The sequence below is a fragment of the Dermacentor silvarum genome, chromosome 4 (assembly GCF_013339745.2).
Source record: "Dermacentor silvarum isolate Dsil-2018 chromosome 4, BIME_Dsil_1.4, whole genome shotgun sequence".
In the NCBI taxonomy this organism is placed as follows: Eukaryota; Metazoa; Arthropoda; class Arachnida; order Ixodida; family Ixodidae; genus Dermacentor; species Dermacentor silvarum.
The window spans coordinates 162,177,434-162,194,460 of NC_051157.2; positions in this window are offsets into that span (position 1 = coordinate 162,177,434).

Genomic DNA, 17,027 nt, shown 5'->3' on the forward strand with positions numbered 1-17,027 from the left:
GTGGCACGAAGTGTCCGATTTCGGAGTGAAGGAGAGCTGCGTAGGAGCAGCAGTGAGAGTGGAGAGCCGCAGGCGACGCGGGTCTGTCGCCCGAGCCTTAGGTGTATGTTTTGAAGAAGCCGTAAAACATTGGGGGCTATACGCCCTATTCCTCGCGGTAGCGTGAGAACAACAAAAATCCGTTTCATAACTGAGCAGATCGGCCAGAGGACCAATACGGTAAAGTATTTAGAGCGGTTGCTAGCCAACTTGGGTATAATTTTAATTCTCTTGGCTACCACTTTGAGATTGCTCGTGATCTACAAAAAGGCATCCTTCAGTCCTTCTACCGCTATTTACTGGGGAAAAAATCAGAGCCCTTCCTCTGTCGATAAAGGGGGGGGGGGGTTATTGAAGCTTGTTTCAAGAGGACACTGTCGCAGGCGTTCCGCTTCGTTTCACCTAAACCACCGTGACCTAAACTCAGGCTCGGTGGCTCTTCACGGACGTTTGGCTTCGAAATCGCGTTCCTGCAATTCGGGGTCCGCGGCTCTTCGCTGACATTTGGCCTGGGCTTCGGAAGGCCTCACGCTAGAATCGACACGTCGACGATGAGCCCTTTCCCGAGCGAGTTTGCGGCGCCGTTGCTCAAACGCAACCTGCTCCTCGGCGGAACAGACCAGGTGCGGGCGCCCAAACTGTCCTAAGGCGAGGGAAGCCCGGCGGAGCACGTACCAACTCCCTTTCCTTCCCTTTCCCTCCCCTCGACACACCAAACGACCCTGACTGGTCGCGCGTGTGATTGGTCGCACATCTTTCCCCGCATGTGATCTACTCTTGGAGCAGCCGAGTTTTCTTTCTTTCTTCCTTTCTTTCTGTTTTCTTTCCTTCTTTCCCCCTTGTCCCTTGCTCATACACGGACATCCCTGGCTCATACCTGCATATCCAATGCGGGTATGTGCCAAACGTGACTTCTTTCTTTCCTTCTCTGTGTCCTTCTTTCTTACTTTCTTTTTTGTTTCCTGATTTCTTTCCTTCCTTCTTTCTTTCTTGTCCTTGGCTCATATCCCTGGCTACTGCTATCGTTTGCTCGCGCGTCCCGGGATATAAACGGCCGCCTGTGAACAAAGTTCTTCGGAACGGCACCGATAACACCATGTGGAACTTACGCTCCGTAATTTTCCAAGCTGAAATTTTTGTCGGGACGTTATCCCCACCTCCGGATTCTTGGCGGCAAAGCACAGCTGAAGCACCGGCGCTCACTTCGACCCCGGTGCCCTTTGGCCAAGTCTGACGCAACCAGGAGCCTCGTCTGGTAACAACGCGGGGCTACTGCTATCGCTTGCTCGAGTGTCCCCGTAAATAAACGCCCCCTGTGAACAACCCTCGTGGGCACGGCACCGGTAATATGTGGAACTCACGCTCCGTACTTTTCCGTGTTAGTTGCCTTAATTAAAGTAAAAAAGCATGATTAATCATGCTTTTTGGATTAGAAGTGACAACAGGTGCCTTGTTTCGTTACCGTGCCCAGTAATGTTGCTCGTGAGATATAGGCGTACGTTGCTTGTTGCTTCATAACTGCGTTGTGCTTTGTCGAAGATGCTCTTGCTGATTGCACGTTTGTCACACACCCTGTGAACGAGGCGCCAACGCCGGGCCAAATTCCACAGCCGACTTATCAGTTTCTGAAAACAACCCCACGAAAGCAAGGACAACTAGTAAGGGGCCCTCTGGTGCGCCAGCGAACGCCGGTTGTGGTCCAAAGACCGAGTCAGAGCCCAGAGTTGTCAAAACAAAGCAAAATAGATTCTTCGAATAAGACGCTTTTAAACACACGTGCACACTTCAGCTACACACATTACAATAGAATTCAGAGGGGTATTACCAAAACACTGGAAAATAATTAACGACAAGTCCACCACGTAAAGTACAAAATGAATAGGAACACTTAGGGCACGTTCACACTGGGGATTCTGGCGTCTACAGCGAACGGAATGCTGCTGCTGCCAAAATTCGAGTCGTTCACACTGCTTACCCACCGCGCCGCCGGAACGCGACACAGCGCCATCTGCGGTGTAAAGCGCTAACCTCCAAGCAAGCGCGGGATATGCCGGATGTTCCCGCGGCTCAAAACTTCGCAGTTATCTCCGCTTGCATAGAGTTCGCGTGGTTTTATTTTGCGCCTCATCGCTCCTTGCAACGGTGATGCACGCTGAGCAAGAAGAGGCAGTACTGCTAAGCCTGATGGCATGCACCTTTCTGGTGATGCATGACGCGCAGAAGCATTCGCCGAAGAGACGACGCCAGCGGCAGTGGTGGATTCATCCTGCTTTGTAAGAGCGCGAAAAGCTGGGTCACGCCACAGAACTACTACCCCTTATGCGAGATTGCGACGTGGAGTACTACCGAGAGCAGATTCAGACGTATTGTTAATCGTGACAGCAATTACGAGAAACCGCATACCTCGATGTGGTGCTGTGTATAAGTAATGCATTTTGTACTCGTAGGTACCTAAGGATGCCTCCACGTACTTTCGACACGCTCTTGCAGCTTGTCACACTCCACATTCGGAAGAAAAACACTAATATCCGGAAATCCATCAGCCCGAAGCACCGGCTTACGCAAAGTGTCAGGTAAGATGTCCAAAACATATGTGCATGTAGCTGTCGAGGACGTTTCGTGTTCTCTGTGAAATGAAACATAAAAAGTATTCATTTCAGATTTTTAGCACGGTAGCAGTGAACCTGCCGCAGTGTCTGATTGGAAATGCGTTAATTACCGAAAATTTGTCTGGCGCAGTGAACGGCTTTTAAGGGTGACAGGTAATGTTAAAAGCACGCCTGTCAGAAGCAGTGTTTCTTAACATAGGACCCTCTATTGTTACTTTATGGCATCAAAGGACGAATGTTCATGTCGCTGCGTTTCTATTGTTTGTAACGTTCAGAAATTGGGCCTAATTATCATTAAATATTACATATTCACATATGCTCATTTGCCTTCACTGGTTTTGCGCAACATGCTACCTTCATTGCAGCCACATAAAATTCCAGGCAATTTGCAATGCCTGGAATGTAAAGTTGCCCTTGTAAAGTTGTTATTGACTTCCTTGAAGCATGCATATTTTACCATTTAATTATTCTTGCACCCATAGGGAAATATGCACACTCTCCGAATTCGTGTATATATTTATTTTGTACCGGTTCTTGGCTGCAGGAGAAACTCTCCGCTCATCTTGTTTTAATTTGCTAAATGTACGCTCGACAGCATGTGGCATTGTGTCGTCGGTGTGCCAGGTGCTGTGGGACGTGCTTGGACCTTTATATGTTGACTGTCCATAAAGGGCAGATGAGTGGATACAGGTAAACACCATGTGATAAACACGTATTTGATAATTCTATTTTATTTGTGATTGCACGTACATAACTTATATGTTATCTCTGGTCGTTTTGATTGATGTGCCTATTGATCACAGGACAGTGATATACAATGATGCTCATCTCTCAGATTGCAAGTGACTTCGAGGAGCATTGGAGCATGCCCCACTGTTTGGGCGCAATTGATGGAAAACTTGCGACCGTCGAAATCTCCTCAAAATCAGGAAGTCAGGACTACAACTACAAAAATTGCTTCAGTAAATAACTGCTTGCTATCAGCGACACCTGCTACAGGTACATTATCATAACTGATGCAACACTGGTGCTAACATTAATCATGGTCAGCAGCAAGCAGTACAATTATGTTCAGTCTGAGGCACTAATCAACAGTGTACTGAGGATTGTTTTTCAGTAAAAGGCATTTACTTATATTTAGATACAGGTTAAGGAGCCCCAGCTAGGTCAACATTAATACGGAGTCCCCGATTATTGCGTGCCTTTTAATCCTATTGTGGTTTTGGAACGCAAAAGCAAAAGTTTTTATTGTTTGAGTAATAGGTAGTAAGTCTTTTTATGTTGAATTACTGCAAATTTGAAAAGCTTTTTGACAAGAAAAGACAGCTTATTTTAATGTAGGCTTTGAAGTTGCATCCTTGATGCTTGATATAGATTTTTTGTAAGCCACTATTTGGAGTCAACCTAACATGTACATGGGGTATTTACAGAGAAGTGTTTTTGTAATCTGCAGATTTCTGTGCGTAGAAATAGAACACCACGGGAGTGACTCAGATGGTGGAGTGTTCAGCCGAAGTAGGCTACAAGAGACATTCTTTAAAACATGCAAGGATTTCCCCCTGATTCACCGCTTGGCAACGTTGTCAATATTCCCTTCTACTTGGTGGGAGATGAAGCGTTTGCCTTGAAGACCTACATGAGGCGGTCATATCCCTGGAAAAGCAAGTTTAACCTTTTCACTTCTTTGCCTACTGTGGTGCATTGTTTTAATGTTACTTATTTAAAGCTGTTTAATGACCGAATTCACACAAAAACGAACTGCTCAGAACACATTGTTATTGGGTTACGTGTTAAAAACACAATAACTACGTATATTGACAGTGTTTATTGAATGGTAATACATCAAAAAGGGTATTGAGTTTCAGATGATCACATAGTTCTTGAAGATGAAATTTCGTCAATATATTTGCCTGCTATAACGGCATTACCCCTTACTGGACTAGGATTACATTAGCCGTGCACATATCGGTCTTCAAGTTTACAACATACTTGGCGGGTGCTAGCATAATTGTAATTTTTTCGTTATAGGCGTCGAATGGCTTGGTTGACATATATGTAAACTTTTGTTTGGAAGTCTGTTTCTTTGTTTCTTTCCTTAGGAAGCATTTTCTTGATACACTAGCAAGACTACGGTACAGAAGCATTCTTCTTACTGGCATTTTACGTGCCAAAACCAGTTCTTATTATGAGGCATGCCGTAGTGGAGGGCTCCTGATTAATTTTTACCACCTTGCACATTATCTTGTCGCTTGGGCATTGTCGCAGCCGTTACAGGAAAAGTTGTCTTTTCGGCTAAAAATGAGCATAACTTGTCGTGCAGTTCTTCACCCATTTTTGGCTGCTAGCACGGAAGAGGAGCAATTACAAGGTGACCAAGGCGATTCCGCACTGACAAGCCACTTCGCTGAGGCCAAGAGCAAAATGATATTTAACTACCGTCTGAGCAGAGCCCGTCGAGTCATAGAGAATGCCTTCGGCATAACGGCACAAAGGTGGCGCATCCTGCGCCGCCCATTCAAAGCTAAGGACGACAACGTGAGAAAAAGTATCTCTGCTCGCGTAGTTCTGCACAACTTCCTGCTCAAGGATTCCCCCACTTCCAGGTCTGCATACTGCCCTCCTGGAACACCTGACCACCTAGACTGGCTGGGAAGCATCACTGAACGCAGCTGGAGGGCCGAGGACAGCAGGAACACTGCAGTGCCACCTCTACGTAGCACAGGCTGTCACTAAACCAGGTAATGAAGTTTTAATGTGGTGCGTTTATTAGAGTGAACTGTCCTGTATAAAACACCCGATAGCATTTGTCAAAAGTTATGTAATAAAAATTAGCGACACATACATCCCTTGTTGAGTATTAGCATTACAAAGGCAAATAACAATGACTTTTGTGAGGCATGTGTAAGTGGAAATGTTGATAGGATAATTGTAACAGTAAGAATCTGCCTGTATGAACTGTGAATTGTAAGTTTTTTTATGAGCGCATCAGCAGACACACGAAGTGGCACTCTCATTCCAATCAACAATGCCAAATCACACCACAACACAGTGCGTCTTGCAATCATTGTAAGTGTGTTGCAACTCAATAGCAACTTTCGCTGTCGCTGTTGTCCTGGCTGCAAGTTCCTTGCGATGGCTATCAGGAAGACGCGCTCCACGTGGATGTGTACAGAGTAGGTATCGCACAATGTACATATTCCAACTGCACACTTAGTACTTTGTGGCAAGGCTTGATATAAATAGCAATATTTTCACAAAGGCAAGCTATTGAATATGGGAAATCTAAAATATGGGATTTTCCTTGCTTCTGCTCACCCTATTGGGTGAGAGAAGCAAGGCAAAAAAAAAAGAACTTGACAGAAAGCACGCAAACTCATTCCTGTGCACTGGGCACTTTCTTAATTTTACTCCTGCATGTTTACAGTTGTGTGAATTTTTTTCCTAGAGCTGCCTACAGAGTGCGAGACCTCCTTCCCAAGTACTTCGTGACTGATGGCGAGATCTCTTGGCTAGAGTACATGGTCAAGGACAGAACACTGTGCAGTGACGAGTAAAAGGTTTATTGTCGCAGTCACGGTGCATTTACATCTCGTAATGGTTCATTGCAGCTCAAACGTGCGGAATGTACATACAAACCCTGTCTCTCCGAAAGGCGTTCTGCCATGCTCTTAAAAAATAGATGCTTCGTGTTTCGCGCTGAATTAAAATTGTTCCTACATTAGAAGAATCGCGCCAGCTGAGAGATATGACACCTGCAAGCAAAGCGCCTCAGCTTCCCTTTTGAATATCTGTTTTCGCTAAATTACGACGTACAGTCGAACACGGATATATCAAAATCGAAGGGTATCGGGAAATATTTTGACAGATTGATCATTCGAAGTCTAACATGCGGCTATCTGAAACATATTTGAAAACTCCACATATCTGGGACACTTTTTCTAGAGTGTGAAAAACGGAATTTTGCAGATCTCACGCCATCTCCATGAAAACATCACGTGCCATTCAAGTGCTGAACCAGGAAGCCTATTGACATTCATGAAACACCGATCCTCTTTCCAGCACTGAATGACATCTTGTTTTTTGCTTCACTGCATGCCAGTTAGTCCTTCCTGAGTACACTACGCTTTATCACTGCATTACACAACTGCTGTAAATGTTAATAAAGCAAACTCACCATAATGGAGCACATATAGGACCCTTGAACAAGATCCCTCCACATTCTCAAACGCGCACCTTAATACTCTTGCATGGCTTGCACAACCTGTCATATTGTATGCCTTGATAGCATCTGCTAAAATAGTGTTTTTTCGCCCACATGTACATATTTCATGACATGACAGATCATAGTCTTGTAGGGAGCAGCATTTGATATATAAAACGTGTTAGCAAAAATAGATTACAGTAGGGTTTTACGTGCCAAAACCACTATGTCCTCCTGAGACCTGAACACAATCATGGGAGATAAACGATTTTCTAGGTGGTTTTTAGTGTCTACTGTTATGTAATGAATTTGAAAAACAATTTTTTGAAACTTCAATACCACGGTGAGATGCCAAAAGCTGCGTCTGTGTGTGCGAGAAAAAAATAACCACCTCCATCGTCTCCTCATGTTTGCTATGATAAAAACTGCATTTTATTGCTTAAACGCTGAGATGAAGATGTAACTACGCGTAGTATATTGCCATGTTGCTGCCGCGTTCCTTATATTTACGCAACCTCAGTGACATTGAAACACCTCGAAGTTGCTTTTGGCCGTCTTGGACGACACCAAAGTGTAACGAATTTATTGTCAGATTTCTCGAAAGTGGATGACAAGAATATAGGTAAACCACTTCTTTACAGCTACATATGCACCCTACTTTATACCCAGAGTGAATATTTTGCGTAATCACTTTCTAGCAAATTTGCTAAATACGTTGAAGGCAATGTATTGTACAAGGGGTCTTAGGAGGATATGATAATGAGGCAAATTTATAATGGGGGACTCCAGATTAATTTTGACCACCTGGGGCTCTTTAACGCGCACCTAAATCTAAGTACATTAAATCTTTGTTGCGGCCGCCATGACAAACACTCGAACTCACGCCCTAGTGCTTAACAGTACAATTCCATAACCGCTAAGCTGCCATCGTGTGTATGACAGTGAATGGGTGTTCGATATGCGTATAGTACAGTGCCATTCTTTTGCATTGGTTTTCCAAGGGGGTGTTACAAATGGTCAACACAGACAATTCGGTATAACGAGGTTCGACTGTAAATAGTGTTCGATGGTTTTAAGACACTTCTTGTATATGTGGAAGTTGAGCATGGAAGGTAATTTTCAGTTATTGCACACTGCATCTTTTTCTTCCACAAGTTTCTCATGCATCACTTGTTGCAGTGCTGTAATTGCCCCTATTTGCTGATGGGTATTCAGTAAACGTAGCGGTTGTGGAAGCGACATGCTGAAGAAGTACGGAAGGTCGTGACTTTCTCTGGTAGACTGCGATGTCCTGACAGCGCGCAATTGAATGAGACACTCTGATGCAATGTCCACATTATAGACCGGCGTTGCAGAGCTACAAAGAAACATGGTGTATACTTTAGGCATGTAATGGCCACAATATGTGCGCTCTTATCTTACTTAGAATCACTGGTGGACATCCTGGGGATCTTCCGCGGTCTGTTCATCGAGAGAAGAAAATTAAGTATAGAATGTTAAAAACAGGCTGTATTGCGCAGTTGCGTAATATGTTTCAATAGCATGGATGCATCAAAACTTTCACAGTGATGCTACTGCAACTACGTGCCTTTGAGCATGAAACACTGCATCTTGGTCAATCTCTGCACTGTCTACTGACCTGCAGAATAAATGGCTGTCACCACATATATATTGGACTGAAGCTAAACATATAGGATGAAAAGTAACGCTAAATTTCGGGAACTTTCAGGTTAACATTGTTGAAAAGATTGCTCTCACCTGTCTGTTTCCATGATTACAGGCGTTACACGGAGTGGTGATGCTCCTGCTCCTGAATGCTCATCCTGGAAACTTGTGTCATGAGTCGCATCCTCCAGCTGCGGTGTCTCTGAAACCTCCGTGCGGCGCTCTGTGCTCGCACTTGGTCGACGCCGGTTTGGTGTTCTGTGCAGTGGCGTAGCCAGAAATTTTTTTCGGGGGGGGGGGGGGGTGGGGGTCAGGTTGCAGTGTAGCCTCCTCCTTATAGAACTTTGTCGAGGGATCAAATACATGAATAATAACTTCATTGCCAATGCCATTGTATATTAGATGTTGCAAACGAATTATTGAACGCTACGCACTGTCAAGTAAAATATGTATTTTTTTTCATAAAAGCTATTCTATTTTTTCATAAAATATTTTTTTTCATAAATAAAGTATTTTTTTCATAAAAGAAATTTCTATTCGTACGTCCCAAAAATTGTGGCAGAAACAACTGATATCAATGCTGCCACGTTTTTTGTCTATTCATTAAGTAAAGAAAATATCACTCGAACTTTAGAACTATATCAGTTCGAAACCAGCAAAGCAGTGCATGCAGCTCATATGAAAAACGTACCGGCCATGAAATGAATGAGTTGAGGACAAATATTTTGATGAATCTGTCATTCAAGAACCTTGTTTACATTTATGCACATATGCAACGGCCAGGAAAAAACCTCAATGACGCTGTCCCTCGCTGCAATAGATTGCGCCGGAGCAGCTGTTACCGGTCGTGTATTGTAATTACACCGAGATTATACTCGCAACAGTGAGTACAAATAAAAAGTTGGAGTTCTGCATTAGAAATGCGAAGATAGAACGGAATATACAAATGCGAAGATACAACTCGCTAAAGGGCAAAAAAGAGTCGCTGGAACCAAAGTTCACTGCTTGTATACACAAAACCTCACAACAAAATATACAAATATACGCCTAAGTCTGTAATAAATCCACGCATTTAAGCAAACGTCACTGTATATAATGCGTCAAACCAGACAAATAAACATGTTGCGCAGTCACAGATAGTCAATTTTGCGCACAGAAAGACAGATGGTCTAGGAAAGAATAAAACTATGATCGCAGAAATCGTGATATGTACTCGGGCCATGCGGCGGTGGTGACAGCGCCATGTAGGTACAATAATAGAGGAATACTGCAGAAATCAGTACGAAAATGTGTAATTTAACTGCCTGCACAGCGGCAACAATTGTTCTGCACCCAAAAAAAGGAGAGTATTGCTTCCTTTAAAAAACGAAATAAAAGAAGGTAGCTAAAAAGGAAAAAAAAAGGACAAACGAAAGCCACACATGATGCGACAAGTTGAACTACCCAAAATCCGAGTGTGGTTTTGGCAAACGCCGCGTGGGCCGGGCTTTCAATGAGCAAGGTCGGTCAAAATTGGTTATTGACGTCCTCGTAGTTTTCGTATTCGCATGATAATTTTGATCATGATGCTAACTGCTAGAATAAACGGCTAAAATTTCTGTGATTTTAAAAGCTAACGAACAGTCATACGTTTTCATAATTACGAGCTTATGGACCTGAAGGAACAGAGCTTTTTACTTGCATTGATTTTTGTTGCTTCGCAATCTATAGGACAAACTGCTCTCGGCGGGGAAGTTGAGCGAAGCTGTCAATGACATCGGACACGTTGATGCCGACGTCTCTGTAGGTGTATAGAAGCGCAAGCCTAACCACGCGTTCCGCAGACATTGTAGAGCGCAAGTAGTTTTTTAGTAAGCTCTTGTTAAAAAATATTCTCTCTGCGCTGGCAGTGGTCACTGGAAGGGTGACTATAATCCGCAGCAGTTCGTACACATTTACATAGAACCTGCAGTCGCAATGAGAGAGGGCCTTTATTCCGGTGCTAAAACTTAAAACACTCTCTCGATGTCGTTGGCATTCTTGTTTAGGTACCTTGAACAAACAGTCAGCTGTTCGATTCCAGCATTATACATCGTTTCGTCAGCAAGTACGGAGAAGCAGCCTGCAGTGTTTACTTTTGCATCTAGCCTTTCCGTGATAATTTTACCACGAGAAATTTCTATAATTTGGTTTTGTACGTCTGGGCTTAAATACGAGGCATTACTGGGGCAACTTTCCAAATGGTTCTTCAGATATGTATCTACACAATCAGCTCGCATGCAAAAAAGCTCTCTGAAAATACCAGTATTTTCAGCGGGGGCTTTGCTTAATCCATAGGACCACTGTCCCTATGGCCACGGAGAGCCAGACCTTGTCGCCCCCAAAAAAGAACTGTCTCAATAATAGGCCATTAACTTTCTTCTGTTTACTCTTATTTTACTTTGCATACAGCTGATCGATCACATTGGGCGCGCTTCCTGAATATGTTTGGAGAAAATTATCAGCTAGAAGCTGACATTCACGGTGATATTGAGTATTTTCGTGTGTGTGGCAGATTGCGAGTGCGTGCTTCCATTGAACACGAGGGCTCTCCAGTGCGCGCATGTTCGCCCAAGTTTAAAGGAAAATAAACCCATAAAGTTCCAGAATTTTGAAAATCCAAAGCAAGCCTTTGAAAATGTCAGCGCACCTTTCGAGGCAAGAGTTTATGAGAATTTTTTACCCATAAAGTTTCCGAATTGAGATTCATGCGCTCCGTAGATTCCGCGACCGCGGCCAGATGCCGCAACGAGCCCGCTCGCTATCGAAAAGCCCTTGAAAGTTTGTGCTCGGATGGGGCTCCTTGCGTTACGTGACTCCAGGTACAAGGGCGTTGCCACGAAATCGAGCCCGAGTTCGCAATGTTCGTGCTGAAATGTCTTTTCAAGCGTGAAAAGGATATTGTAGACAGAATCCAGAATGATTCACGGCGTCGGTGGTAGTTTTGGTCGGCGGTGCATGCCGGCACGAAAACATTTCGGTGGAGGACTGAAGCCCCATCAGCCCCCTCCCCCCCCCCTGGCCACGCCCCTGGTTCTGTGTTATGTGTTATTGGCAAAAATAATCACGCGAAACAATTTGGAACTTCCTCAGTGCTTTGCTGAACAGCATTTGTGTAAATGAGCACTGGCGTTGCTCTCAAGCAGTGCAAAATTACTACGTGGAACTTAAACTCAAAGTCATTTCAGGGGAATTTTTACAATATGTGCCATGCAGTGATGAAAATATGTACCAAAGCCGCAATACACTGCACTGAGTTCAGTGCAATTTGCATGCAGTTTTTAGGTTCTTTTCACGTACGACTCCATTTATACTTTAAGGATGAAAGACAAGCTGAACTCATCAAGCGCACACTTTGCAAAAAACGCACAAATGACGAGACGAGCTCGTCCAGCGCTTCTTTGTTTACCTGCAGGCCTGAAGATGATTTAGCTCCTGTGATGGTCTATGCCTCTTCTAGAAGGTGCGCGATCATGTGCTTCTATATAACGTCACATATGTCAAGGTGATGTTAAAGAGTACTGTTCAGAAAGCAGACCCTGTTCTGTTCCTCTCTGTATATTTGAAAATGGGATCCTTTGTGGTACAAGTGCACGCTTCAAGTATAGTACTGAAAAGGAAATAAAATATGATGAGTCTGAGTTTAGCCTCTTCAAGTGAGAGTGATTATGAACTGGCCTCGGGCAACAATGGTCAGCTTGCTTGTGTCAATCTGGTCACCTCGTGAAGATTAACTAATTTAAACGTTAGAAGCAGTACAAAACAAAGCCGCAAGATCCATCTTATCTAAATACGGCCGGCATTCCAGTGTCACTCGAATAAAAGCAGTCTATTCCCTTCAAGCATTATGTACCCGTACAACAATCGCTCTTTTATGTCTGATACACAAATACATTCACGGCACAACACAACACAAATTGTCCCTTGTAACTCCACTGCGCACTTCTAGGCGTCTTCATAATCACCTCAGCCTCACGCGAATATTTGGTAGAACCAAAGCTTTCAATTCCTCAACCTTGCCACAAGCCATAGCACTATAGAATGATCTTCCTGATAGCCTTGTTTCCGTCACTAACCGTGAAATATTCCGGGATAATTTGCACTCTCACTTTTAAAAGTTGTGTGGTCAGTATTGTATAGAATTTTTATAGCCGTCAATAACGTTCCGTTGTTCCTGTTTATGCTTTATGTAATTTTGTTGCATTTCCTCCGCCATCACCCAATATTCCGGCTTGAACCTGTGGTGTATTTATATATAAATAAAAAAATAAGTACCCCCTTATCCTATGCTGGTATGCGCCACACGTGATTTTATTATCGTTAATCGTGACGTAACTGACGAGCATGTGATGTTATTGATGTTATGACCTATCAGTCATGTTAGTCATATATTCGTACCCTTCCATGGCAATGTTTATATATATATTGCTACAGGGGTGTTTGTTTGGCCGTTTGAACAAGGCGCGCGGGTGCCATCAATCGAGCAAAAAGTAGGAAGAACGAACTGGGCTCACGCTGTGAACTACCCAGTCAGCGCTGCAACCGCTGCAGTAAATATAATCTGTAAATAGGTTCTCGTTTAATTGACTCTTCCTTCGCGTAATATTGTGGTGCAGTGGAACGGTCCCCGTCCTCGCCCCGGAGTTCCGAAGCGGCCGCACCATTGTCTTCTCAAGCATGGCTTCCGATGGAAACACTCCGTTGCCACCTACACCTGCGGCGCCAACTCCAACGTAGGTTACGGTTCCCAGTCTCCGTGACCCTAGGACATTCTCCACCCAAAATGGCGTTGACTTCGACGACTGGCTAAGCATGCATGAGCGTCTTAGCCAAAGCCACCGCTGGGACCCAACCGTCATGCTAGCCAATATGATCTTTCATCTGGGCGGGACACCGCGTGTCTGGTTTCACACCCATGAGGCCGAGTTCTCCAGCTGGGACATTTTCAAAGAGAGGCTTCGCGACCTATTTGGCAACCCGTCAGGTCGCCACAGGCTGCGCGAAAAGAGCTTGCCACCCGTGTCCAGTCGTCGACCGAATCATATGTCTCCTACTTACAGGAAGTGCTCGCGCTTTGTTCTTATGTCAGATGGTTCGTGAAAGATTTCGCAGCAATCGCTCGATCGCTCACTGAACTTCTGAAGAAAGACGTGCCTTTTACATAGGGTTCACCTCAGGCTGCCACATTTTCACGCCTTATCAAGATTATCACCAATCTACGTGTCTTGGCCCACTTTGACCCTACCGCATCCACGGAGGTCCGCGAACGAGAATATCAAGTGAACAAGACGCGAGTTTTCGGCAGAATTTTTTATAGCGTTTTAGAGTGACACCACCACCACCACCGCCGCCGACCCTTGTGAGGCAATACAAGCTTCGCTTGGAAACTGTTCATTCTTTCTCCAATAATAAATCGTGATTACCGGAACTGTCGTGAATGACAATAGTGGGGAACAAGAACTTCTCTACTGCGGACAATCCTCTTTTCTAATACTGTAATTCGCGGTTACCAGGAAGGAGAAAACTTTGCCCGTTGTGTCGTCGAAGGTTTCATTACGTCAACACATCAGTGGCTACTTACAAATGTACTCATCAGGGGCTGCTTACAAACACAATGGCCTGTAGATTAACCCATCAGTCATTCCACATTTCTCTCCATACACATCATACAGAACAGGCTCAACGGATACTTGGAGAGTAAGGAACTCTTCCCAGACAGCATGGTTGGATTCAGACAACAACTATCTACAAACGACGTCATCCTACAACTCAAAGAACAAATATTGGAAAGGAAGGCTAGCGACTCGAAAGTCATAGTGGCACTGGACGTCAGCAAAGCGTTTGCAACGTCAAACATCAAGCGATCCTGTCGCACCTCAATCACCTGAATGTAGAAAGCAAGCTATACAACTATAATAAAAGCTTCCTCACGGACCGAACAGTGATCATAGAAATCGGGGGCACAATCAGAAAAAACATTAAGCTGGGCAACAAGGGAACACCGCAGGGATCGGTGCTATACCCTACCCTTTTTAACATTGCAATGAACGGGCTGCCAGAAAGACACAGAAAGCTATAGGGCCTCTGCCACACTCTCTACGCTGATGACCTCATCTTTGGGTCGACAGAGGGGGGAGCGATGGCCAAATAGAAGACACCCTATAAAGGGCAATCTGGGAAACGTAAATCTATCTGAGACCCATAGGGCTAAAATTATCGCCGAAAAAATCGGAGATGCTAATCATTAGCAAGCAGCAGGTCAATATCCAGCTCCTGGTCAACAACACCCCGGTCCCAAGGATGTACAAGATCGGCATACTGGGTATGTGGATACAAGAAAATGGGAGAAACACCGAAACAGTAAACAGTCTAGAAGCCACGACCAACCAAACTTGCAGGCTTCTCAAGAGCTAACAAAAACGCGGGGATGAAGGAGGCGAACCTACCTAGGCTTGTCCTCTGTTTCATCATTAGCCGAATCACCTACGCTATCCCGTACTTAAAAACAATTAAAGCAGAGAGAGACAAGGTACACACCCTCATCAGGAAAGGTGTCAAAACCGCTCTAGGTTTACCCGCGTGCACATCAACTGAGATGATCCTCAACCTAGGAGTCTCAAACACCCCATAGGAAATGTGCGAGGTGAAACTGACAATATGTCAGACTAACTGGCAGCAAAACGGGCAGATCCATGCTTAGGAAACTGGGCTACCGGAATCCAGAATAGCGAGAGGGGATAACCGCCAAAGCAAAAGAAATTGTCAACAGGCTAAGAATACCCCCCATCCCAAGAAACATGCACCCAATGTACAACGAGGAACGCAGGAGAAGCAGAGTGCAAAGACTACAAATCTCCATCCTCCAAAAACAAGGAGTACTGTACACCGATGCAGCTGACTACCCAGAAGGGCACTACGCTGCAGTAGTAGTGAACGACAAAGGCGAGCTAAACTCTAGCTGTAGCGTGAGGCACTCTTCACCAGAGGAGGCAGAGATGGCGGCGATTGCCCTGGCAATCACAAACCCATCAACCAGAATAACCATCACCCATTCTAAAAATGCAATCAAAGCCTATGACACTGGCAAGGTGTCCAAAGAGGCCGCCAAAATTCTCCAAGAAGGCAAGGAGAACGTACCCAATGACCTAATTAGAATAATATGGGCGCCCGCTCATAGTGGACTCACAGGGAACGAGATCACCAACGAGGTCGCCCGAGGACTTACACACCGGGCCCCAGCGCAGGTATACAACTTCTGTCCAAAAAGCGCGACTTAGCCACATACAGAGAAACTTTACAACACTATAGAATGGGCAGGAGAACCCTTCCTCCCCCCCATAGATCTCTCACAAAGAAGGGAGAACTGAGAAGTAATCTGGCGAAAACTGCAGACGGGTACCTTCCCAAACCTGTATATCCTACACAAATGGCATCCTGATGTGCACTCTTCGAAATGCAAAAACTGTGAAGGCATAGCGACCTGAAATCACATGCTCTGGGCTTGCCCAGCGCTAAACGGTCTACATGGGAACAAAGAGTCATGGGAATCCTCCCTTCATAACCAGGAAGAACAACCCCAAAAACAAGCCATCTGTCAAGCCCAGGCTGCCGCTGGAAGCCAACTGATTCCGGCCGACGTCTAGGGGGGAGGTAGACATTGAAAGGGTGAGCCGCGTCTCACCCCGATCACCCGTACTCTCTGACGGATGCAAATAAAGTGCTTTCTCTCTCGCTCTCTCTCTCCATATACATAGCCACTTATGCGCAGCAAAGAATTACTGAGCATTAACGCGAAGCATTACACCGATTACTGAATACGTCACTTTGCAGGTGTACTGCTGGTACAGTGTCTCCTGGGCGTAGCCTTGAATGCAATCACAGCTCGTCGAGCTGTGCCCTTGGAGGTTTCTATAGGCTTCCGAGTGGGTGTCGAAATTTCAAGGTTCATTCTAATGGAGCTTCAAAAACTGCATCGGGTTGAACTACTTTTGGTCATTCATTTAGCAAAATATCAGTAATAATGCTTTGCCAGAACAATATAATCGGTCATCGACTCAATAAAATGTGTGCGGTGGTAAAAAATGAAATCACAAAAAGGTAAGCGAAAGTCAACGTGTTCCGCAGAAAGAGTGAAGAGGAGTCGCCGTTGGAAATGACTCTGCTCACAGTTCACTGCTTTGATCCTGATATTTTCGGGTGTCCCTGCGCCAATGTGATGAAAAGTTATAGAAACGCTGCCGACTACATCATCCAAGCGAGCATGGCGGTCGTAAAACAAGGGTAGAAAAGAAGTAAATAGAAAGAAACGACACGAAAGTACCAAGTTTGATCGGCGGAAAGTACCACCGATGGCGTCGGTTTATTTTGTGCGTTATTGCGATAGAAGCACCAAGCTGGCTAAACGGCCCACACTTCCGAGAGCTTCCACTTCCACCACGAAATGTTTCCAGTCCCCTCGCGCATCCCACTCCATGCTTTGCGATATTTGCTAAGCG